This window comes from Protopterus annectens, chromosome 3.part1 (genome assembly GCF_019279795.1).
Source record: "Protopterus annectens isolate FY-2018-M chromosome 3.part1, PAN1.0, whole genome shotgun sequence".
Lineage (NCBI taxonomy): Eukaryota > Metazoa > Chordata > Ceratodontiformes > Protopteridae > Protopterus > Protopterus annectens.
The window spans coordinates 1646399770-1646409562 of record NC_056732.1 but is presented as its reverse complement, the minus strand read 5'-3'; the positions used below and the strand labels follow the sequence as shown (position 1 = coordinate 1646409562).

The window sequence follows — 9793 nt, the reverse complement described above, 5'->3', positions numbered from 1 at the left end:
GTGTTTTTCTTGCACTTTTTCCCGGACTGTACTACATAAACTTCTGCTCCATCTTCTACAGAAAATACTTCAGCTTTCTTTTTGCTATTAAAATGCCTTTTGGCATGCCTAGCATATTCAAGTAATGACTGTAACCTGTTTGTACGATGGTCTACCATGTGTTTTGTAATAAAACTGCTTATGGGTGCAATACTGCCTTTTAAAAATGCATTCTTTAACTGCTGTTCATATGGGGAATCTTGTGTTTGATCTTCAGGAACCTGCATTCCACAGTGGTTATTAAAACATTCTAATAGTCTGGCATAATACCGGTCAATAGTTTCACCTTCTTGTTGGATGCATTGATTAATGCAAGTCCAGTCTGCCCTAGGCTTCCATTTTTCAGAGATGCAGTCTGTAAGACCTTTTAATCTGTTGTCTAATTCTGCGCTGCTATGTGGGAGGGGTGTTTGTGCGGCGTCACGCGGATTGCAGTTGCCACTAATCATGTGCCAATCTGGCCCCACAATTTGTCTAACTACTTTTTCTACCTCTTCTCCGTTTAGGTTATAACTCAGCCTCATTCTTTGTAAATCTTCTGAGAATTTTCTAAAATTAACTTTTGGATGGGGAATTCCCTCAGTGGCTTTCCGGATATCCTCCGGAGTCCAAGGTCTATACACTAAAATAGTTGGGTCCTGATTGTCCTGACCTGCCTGAGGGTTGGGTACTTCTATAAGTGGACATATTTCTTCTTCACTCATAGATCGTGAATTCTTAACCATTTGATATAATTCAATGCCTTCATTTGAGTTACCTGCCCTTGTTCGAGACCTGGTCCCAATGGGATCTCTAATATATGGTTTTATTTTCATAATGCCTCTTTCTTCAGTGACCACAGGATATCGTGGGGGTGGACTAACCTGTTCACTTGCTTCATATTCTGGTAAGGGAGGCGGAGGTGCTGATGCTATTACTAAGTTATTGTCCTCCTTGTCTAAAAACATTGCTTTTGAATTTTTGTTCTTTTGTTCCCTACGGTTTACTTCCTCAATCCACCTGTGTGCCTGAGGAATTCCTAATTTACGTTGCTTTTTTACCCGACCTTTGGAATCAGTTTTGAGCTGTTTGACAAGTTTGATAAGTGAGGATTTTTCTAATTTTCCATCAAATTCATATTTATTAACCCATTTTGAATAATATTTAATATTGTCGGCGCGCTGTGACTGCATATATTTTGTGTCTTCTGTTAATGGCAGATTTTGGGGTCTTTTTGTGCAATTATTACCCATTTTGTTCTACCCTTTTGATCGTTACGTAACCTCTCTTATTTTTAATGTGGTACCACAGATTTTGTTATAGTCTCTTCAGAATAACTGCCTACTTATTCTGTTTCTCCTGATCTATGACAAGACAGTAATCTTTTCTGTCCCTGACTTGTAAAATACAGTCTTGACAAAAACAATACAAATCTAATCTCTGATCTAAAACAGAAAGCAGAAAAAAGTAGATTCACCTTACCTGAGCCCACGTGATTGATCACCAATTCGGAGACCCGTCCTTCAGTCGCAGATCAGAAAGTGGCTGGCCTCTTTTGTACGACAATTCAGTCGGAGGGCTTTTCAAATAAGAAGAACCGATTTGGTTTCATCCCCGTACGGTTTCAACCACCTGGCCCGTCTGATCTGAGGTGAAGAGAGGGTTCCGGTCCAAAGGACCAATCTGTCAAAGGAAAAAACTTCAAAGACCAATTCACATAAGGTTCAAGTATGGCACCCTTTATTAACTTGCAGCAAGGAGACAAAGCATGCAGGCAGAATGATTTGTCTAAATTACTAGTGAGCAGTATGCTACTTTTATACAGTTCTATGAAATGTTACTATTCTATTGTTGATGCAGTTAGGCACAGCTTTCTGTATTACTCTACAGAAAATGTTACTTAGATTTCCTGCTGACATGTTCAGATTTAAAACTCACTATGTGTTACATAGAAAATGTTACTTAGATTTCCTGCTGACATGACTGGATTATTGTTGATTTACAAAAACATTTGAGAAAAACAACCTGGCCTTGGGGCTCATTTTTAGCCCACCACAATCTTTCAGTTCTTCAGTTGTGCAGTTCTAATATATGTATTACATTTTGCCTAGATTCAAGGTACATTTCTAGCTTAGGTACAAGTAATGCTTACTACGGTTTATACTTTCAAGCAGCCTTTGTTTTCATTATCAATAGCTTCAGCACTGTGTACTTTCTCATGGCATAAGCACAAAATCAATAACTCTTTGTTAAGTCTCATGACACTAGTAGAAATGAAACACTTCTTATTATTTTCATGACATTAGCAGAAATCAAATGCTTCTTGTTAATTTCCATGGCATAAGCAGATCATAGCTGCACATATTTTCATGACATAAACAGGATGGGAATGTCTCTAGTAGCTGTGCAGATTCATGCAGTATGAACAGAATAAATGTATTAACCCTTTTAAACCTCAAATGCACTAAGCATGCATATTACTAATACATATATTTCTAACAATACACCCAACACATTCCCTGGATATCTGCAGTGTCTCAACAATTGTTTTAGCTAATATTCACTGATCTGCCAAAATCAGGTCATGGACTTGGTCAACAATTTCAGGAGTTGACACCGTTTGAGGCCTCCCAGACCTTGCTGCCTCTTTAGTCTTGAAATCTCCATGCTGAAAGTTTGCACACCACTTCTTCACAGCTGAGTAAGAAGGGAACTTGTCACTCAATGTTTGCATTATACATTCATGGATTTCCTTTGGAATTTTCTTCTGCAGGAATAGGAACTTCATGGCAGCTCAGAGTTCCACACTTGAACATTCCACACTTTTCATTAACATGGTTCAATCAATGATCTGAAACACTTTCAAAACACAGCATTGCGATTCTGCAAATTGCCACTTTACAAGATGAAATAACTCTCTTTTCAGCTACAGAGGCAAAATAATGCTCAGAATTCAGAAATTTGGACAGGCTTAGAACTTTTCAGCAACCCCTCATATATTAGGGTTAGCAGTAGGGTTAGGGTTAGCACACATTACTAAGGTGGGCAGGAAGCTTCACCCCCCCCCACTTCACCTTCTTAATATGTGCTAATCCAAACAATGTCTCTAGCTCTAACATGCATCTTAACTTAAAGAAAATAACATTACCACTACACAAGACAGCTTGGGCGGTCAACACATGCACACACATACACTAAATGTATCGTCTAAACTTTCCCTGATCATAACCCTAAACACAAGCATGAGCACGCATGTGCACACACACACACACACACACACACACACACACACACACACACACACACACACACACACAAACACACACTAAATATATCCCCTAATACAATCCTTACTCTATCCCAAACCCACACACATTCTTGTACACACACCTAGTATACATCCCACTTACATTTTTTGGCAAAGCAAACATCGGACAAACATCCTTTCAATTAACAGAACTTGCACAAACGATACTGCACTTCTGGCTGTCAACCATAGCAGCAACTGACCAAACACACAGCCTCCCCAGGAAGACATCTGGGTAGCCATGAGGGTTGCTTATACTCTCACCAGCATCCTGACAACTGATGGCATTATTCTTAAACCCTAACCCTCCCCTGGTTATGAAGTGTGCACGTGCACTGTTGCAAAGGCTACCTATGTCCCTCTAGCCATTGGCATGTGCACTCCTTGATATGTGAAGACAGAGGCTACCATTACCAACTCAAGCGGCCAAACATACATCCTTCCTAAATTAATGTCCTTCACTCCATGTTCTGGGACTTCTGCCTTAGCACTGGAGTGGGAGTGAGTTGTTCAGGAATCACCACACTAACCCTCCCCCCAGGGCATTGAATCATTGCCTCTCATTTCCCATCCTTCCCTATCTGGCTCTATCAGTGCTTGAGCTCTTATTCAAAACCAAGTAGCTTATGGCACAGTCAGGAATTTATTCCTCTGTGCCACAGAACAGGGCTGGGATAGAGCAGCTTAGCCACCAGGAAAGATTAAGGGAAAGCTGTCGGCTGAAGGCCAAAATGCCCCACATCTGTTTGCAACTATGTTTAGTGGCACGATCATTCTCTTACTGCATAGAAACAGGAGGGGTAGGGGAGCTTACATTACTGCTCTTGTGGATATTGTTAAATCATTCACAAAAAAGCTAATCAAGTGATACACTGAGGTGGAGATTAATTAGTGATACTTTAAAAATGCTGGAAACTGCCTCTGCATCTCTAACTGAAATAAATAAATAAAACAAAACAGTTTCCTTCCAGTTGCATAGTGCCCTAGGTCACCAACTAGTTTGCATATACATAAGTCCAACCATGGTTGCTTAGTTCTGTTGTTATCAGCTGAGGAATATTACAAATATTTATCACTTTATTCTATCAGCTAATTTACCAGTGGTTGTTCAGGTCTTGGCTATCTCTCCAAAGGACTGCTATAAAACCGTTAGCTGAGACTCTCATACAATGAGCTTGTCAGGATGCAGCCTGTGCAGAATTTAGCAGTGAGACATCTCATCAGGGCCTGTAAGTACCATTATATTACGCCTGCTCTTTGTTGTCTTTACTGGCTCCTTAGTGAGCACACTATAATTTTTAAGATTTTTGTGAGTGTTTAAGGCCTACATGACCAATGCTCTGCCTGTTTAAAGGAGCCTTTAATGCTCTATTGGCCTTCATAGGTGGTCTGCTAGGCTACCTTGTAGCTGCTGGCAGTTGTTAGGCTTTGGGTTGAGTCCTGTGGACTCAACTTTTTTTTCCAATCATACCTGTAACTTGTGTAATTCACTACTGTGGCAGCTTCTTAGGTGTGCTTCTGTTCATAGCTTCAGGAGGTACCTTAAGACATAACTCTTCTACAGGGCTTTCTGAGACCTTATTATAATCACTGTATACCCGAGGTATTCTTCTGATTGCATTGATTCAAGTGATATGTTCCTCATTATTTATTTTTTATTTATTTTGTGTTAGCACTGTGACCTGCATAGTTTAAAGGCGTGCACAAGCAAAAATTGATTGATGGAAGCTGTTTTTGATTTACTTGTAGCTTGAATCATAGATAAGGGTTCACGATCTATCTTTTTTTGTGGGGGGTTTCACAATATTTGCAAAATATCTGTATCTTCCTGTATCCAACTTTCCTATTTTTTCCTCCATCAAGATGAGACATCCCTTTTGCCTATTTGCTTCATGACAGCAGTAAAAACTAGGTGTTAGGAAGAGGGTAGTCTACCAATCTTGCAGACTGTCCTATCCCACCTCCTGGGCAGATGGCACATTCCAGGATTGCTGCTCTTGTGTGCATACTTCTCTGCATGCACCACTTCCCAGCTAAGTGGCACAGTGCTATACAGCATGGGTACTTAGACTCCCTGTTGTCATGCCTCCCCCGCCCCCAGTCTCTCCAGTACCTGTACCACTAGCAGTATGGGTCTAGGACATTTCACTGAATGCACATTTCACTGAAAGTCAAATTAGTGTGCATTTTTCACCGAAAGCTCAATTCACTGAAACACATTTCACTGAAAGTTACATATGGCCTTTTCTCCACTGTAGTGCAACCCTGGAGTTAGTATATGTAGTAAGGGGGGTGTGGGGGCACCACCCCCCACATTGGGGTGTGTGGGGGCATGGCCCCCACATATTTTAAATATTTTTAACTATGTAGATGGATACTTGCAATTCCAATATATTACTCTTTTCCGAACATAATATATACTTAAAATATGTGGGGGGCTATGCCCCCCCCACTATATATACTAACTCCAGGGTCGCACTACAGTGGGGAAAAGGCCATATATAACTTTCAATGAAATGTGTTTCAGTGAATTGAGTTTTCAGTGAATTGTGTTTTCAGTGATTTGAGTTCAGTCATTTGAGTTTCAGTGAAATGTGCATTCAGTGAAATGTCCTAGACCCAGCAGTATATGGGTCAAATTGTGCAGAGGCAGGGCTTTATCTCCCTTGCATCCTTTTCAGTACAGTTTTCAGACTCACCATAGCAATGAGACACCACTTAGTAGGATCATAAACAATCTCATTATGGCGAGAAACAGTGTTGTTATTTTATTTTGGTTGACCATGATCTCTTGGTGACATTTGATATGTCTGAACACAGTAATTTAATGGAAAGACTTCAGGTTTACTGTGGTCTCTGTTATTGTCCTGAGATGGTATGCCTCCTACCTTTCAGACACTTTTATTATAGGTTTGGTCCCGAGGACCAAATAAAGCCAACTGTGGGTAAATTTAGCATTACCCCAGACCAGAAGTGGGTTATTGCTATTATATGACATAATTTAAGAAAAGAAACTATTACTTTTCTTAAATAATGGCATAGTATAATGCCTGTTTGCTGCCCTTCCGCAGATGTCTGGCATCCGCTGGCAGTTCTGATGTACTGCGCCTGAGCAGTACATTAGAGTTGTGGGCAAGCAAGGAAAGCAAGATCTCCATGTTAAATGAGTTTAACATCAACGGACATCTCCGCTGTTTATTTTTAACTGTCTCGCCATGTTAAACTCATTTAACATAGCGAAGCAACGGAGATCTTAATGGGTTTAACATATGAGAGTTTAAAATAAGCAACGGAGATCTCCGCTGCTTATTTTAAACTTCATATGTTAAACCCATTTAACATAGCGAGAATTATACTAATGGAAAAAGTCCGACCTTTTCCATTAGTATAACTCGATGACAACGCTGGCCAATCAGCGCATGGTATAATAAGTGTTAATTCATCCTTTCTTTACCCTCTGTGCTGTGAAGCACAGACTTCCTTCTTAGGTCCAATAGTTACACTTTTTTCTTCTTACAGAGTACTCTTTACCAGTTTTTAAAGTTTGCAATGTCATTACACACCCAAAACATATGTTCCCAGCTAGCTCTTTCTTCCCCATCACATCTCCAACATTTGCCATCTACCCGAGGAAATTTTCTTTGGAGTCTCCTTTAAGTGTAAAAATACCTATGAAAACACTTTGAAACAAAACTCCTAAATATTCTGACTTTATTATATATTTGAGAGCTATACATAAGAGAAGCCTTTTTAATTGGTACTCCTAAATACTTCATATTATGGTGTTCCTATAAATATGGATATTGCTAAACCACTTCATGTGTGAGTACATAACTTATAGAACTATATCCTTTGTTTTATATTTTGTCTAGAAGTCATACCCTAAGAGACTGAGAGATATGGCTGCACATGAATTAAGTCTTTAACTAAGGCCAAATACTTCACTCAGCTACCCCAAGGTTGGATAGTAGGGATTTCGACCTTTGGTGTACGACATTCTTTCCACCTCACCTTTGGAGTCTACTGTTAATGGGTCCCATAATTGCTAGCTTTATAATGTCCTCAAAACATAGCTCTCAACCTTCGATCTCCAAAATGAGTAACACTAGCCCTAATAATGTGTAACAAATGGGGAAAATGTGGAACACGTACAAACAGCAGAAGGTCATAGGATGGTTAAACTATGCTGGTTTTATTTATAAAAAATATATTTTAATGAATTAATATGATTCATATATATTTATCATGGATATCGGGTAAAAAAAATTCTTAACACTTAATGCGTGACAAACCCTTTCAATGTGGAACTTTGAAAAACATCAACTTTTTTAAGACCCCAAATTAAGTGCGTTCCTTGTACTCGGGTACACTTGAGAGGGATGCCCCAAAACACATTTAGTGGACATAGTCCACGAGATTTAAAGGAGTAGCCACGAACTGTACTTTTATTTGGTTAGCTCAAGCATGATTATTTTTTGTTTTATTTATCGGTTTCTGGATTAATTTATATGTTGCATTCTGGATTAATTTATATTTTGTTTTATGCATTTCTTGCCTTAAGCATAAGTTATCGTTATACACATTAATGAATTTGAATTAAAATATTTTATATCCTGTCTCGAGTATCCATTGATCCAAATTCCAAAGGCGCCACTACTTAAGCATTACAGTATAAAATGTGGCCTGAAATATATCCGATTTTATGAGCGACGCAGGCGTTTCAAGATTCACTGCCCCGTGCTTATTTGTGTACACGCAGCCATGGTAATGAGGGAAACGACTGACCTAATACAGTCACTAAGAGTCCTGCTACTAAAGACCCTAAGCAGAGGTGTTTACGGCGTACAACTCACCTGAGACTAATCTGTAGGCGGTAAATCACCGTAAAAGTACTGTTCTGAACTATGTGATACTGTGATGTGAAGAAATGCCGTAAGCGACTTCGTTAGGTTATTGCAGGTTTCAGGCTTGCCAAAACGACTCCGCCGTGCAGTCACTCGGAAAACGAACTCCTGCTTGTCCAGGTAATCTGACCCGTGTGTGTTTTTGTGTTGACAAAAGCAAATCTTCATGCTCATTGGGATTTCCTTTCCTTGAATCCGTCTTTCATAAATTCAGATCCTACATCCTGCTCCGCTGTGCCCCCTTCTGCGCTGCCTGTTAACTGTGGCCTGCCATCGATCCCCAGTACAACACTGCCTCTGTGCTTTGACTGCTTTCCAATACCTGTGTCTCAATAGTATACATCAGTAATAAAGAACAGCAGAGAATGTGTGATTGCAGGTTTACTGTTAGGCTTAAATGGGATTAAGTTTAGAGTGCTTTATTTGTACACTCATCTGTATGGCTATGAGGATTTTTGCAGGAATGTCTAGTTTCTTCTCAGATTATAAAAACATGTTTAGCTGGCTTTGCTGTCTTCTTAATTGCCCACAAGTATTTGTATCTGTGTGTCCTTTGATGGGATGGCATCCTGTCCAGGGCTGGTTCCCTGGCTAATTTCTGTTGCTTGCTGAAGTAAGTGTTGTCATCTGTGGGACTTTAAACAGGAAAAAGTGGGTATCAGACAGGAATGAATGAGCTACCTTTGTTTTTGTCACTACCTGTCCTGTTGCACGTTTTTATTCTACATCTGTAGAGTACATGTAGACAGCTATCAGTTTCTAAGTGGTATTGCGCAGGTTAGATAAGCAAAATAAAATGCTAGGCAGCAGACAGAAGGATCACTTGAGTTACTTCAGGTTTGAATCTGCTACTAGGATTGTATAGTCCTGAGCAAACCATTTCAAATGTAGTTGTTTTTTTTTTTTGGTAAAGCATGTTATGCTGTTTATTTAGATATCAAGTGCCTTGCCATCTTACTTTATTGTAAGTTTAAAAAGTGAACCAATCACTATCCAGTAATTATTAATGGAGTATTTTGTAAGGTATATTTTCTCATGCTGTCATGAGTTGCTCCAAGGGCAAAGCTTGAGGGGCTATCTGATCATGAAATAAATTAAATGTAGCATGCTGAACACTCTTGTAAGATCTGTTGGTGTTATTCAATACCTGCTTATTAAAAAGATGTTCAGAATAATTTTTAAACTAAATAAGTTGCATAGAATTAATTTGCCAATGGTGGTAAGTAGTCATAGAGTATGCTTTTTCTTACTGAGCATATGCATACTGTGGGACATGTAGGCTATTACGTTGAAGTGCACTTTATATTTTTATGCCGAAGAGCAATGTCTACACAATTAGTGATTGCATTTTTGGGAGGATGGTGTAAAACAGACAAAATGTGGGTGCCAAACTGTGGTTTAATCAAAAGAGAGTTCTTTTGTTAAATGTATAACATAGAGGATTATAATTGGGTCTCTGATTGTAGTCACTTTACTATGTCTTTGAGAGTAAACCTTGAGAGGTGAATCTTGGCATTCATGTCAAGAACACATAATGGGGGATTAAGAATGGATCATAATTTTT

The 9793-nt window shown here is 39.3% G+C and overlaps 1 protein-coding gene across 1 annotated transcript in view; it reads left to right on the top strand.

Annotated features, from left to right (window-relative positions):
- Positions 1-8003: 8003 nt before the first annotated feature.
- LRRD1 (leucine rich repeats and death domain containing 1) overlaps positions 8004-9793 on the top strand; it is a 418673-nt gene continuing 416883 nt past the window's right edge. Inside the window, exon 1 of the mRNA XM_044067671.1 lies at positions 8004-8349. The gene's annotated coding sequence lies outside the window, so the exon portion shown is untranslated. The remainder of the gene's footprint in view (positions 8350-9793) is intronic.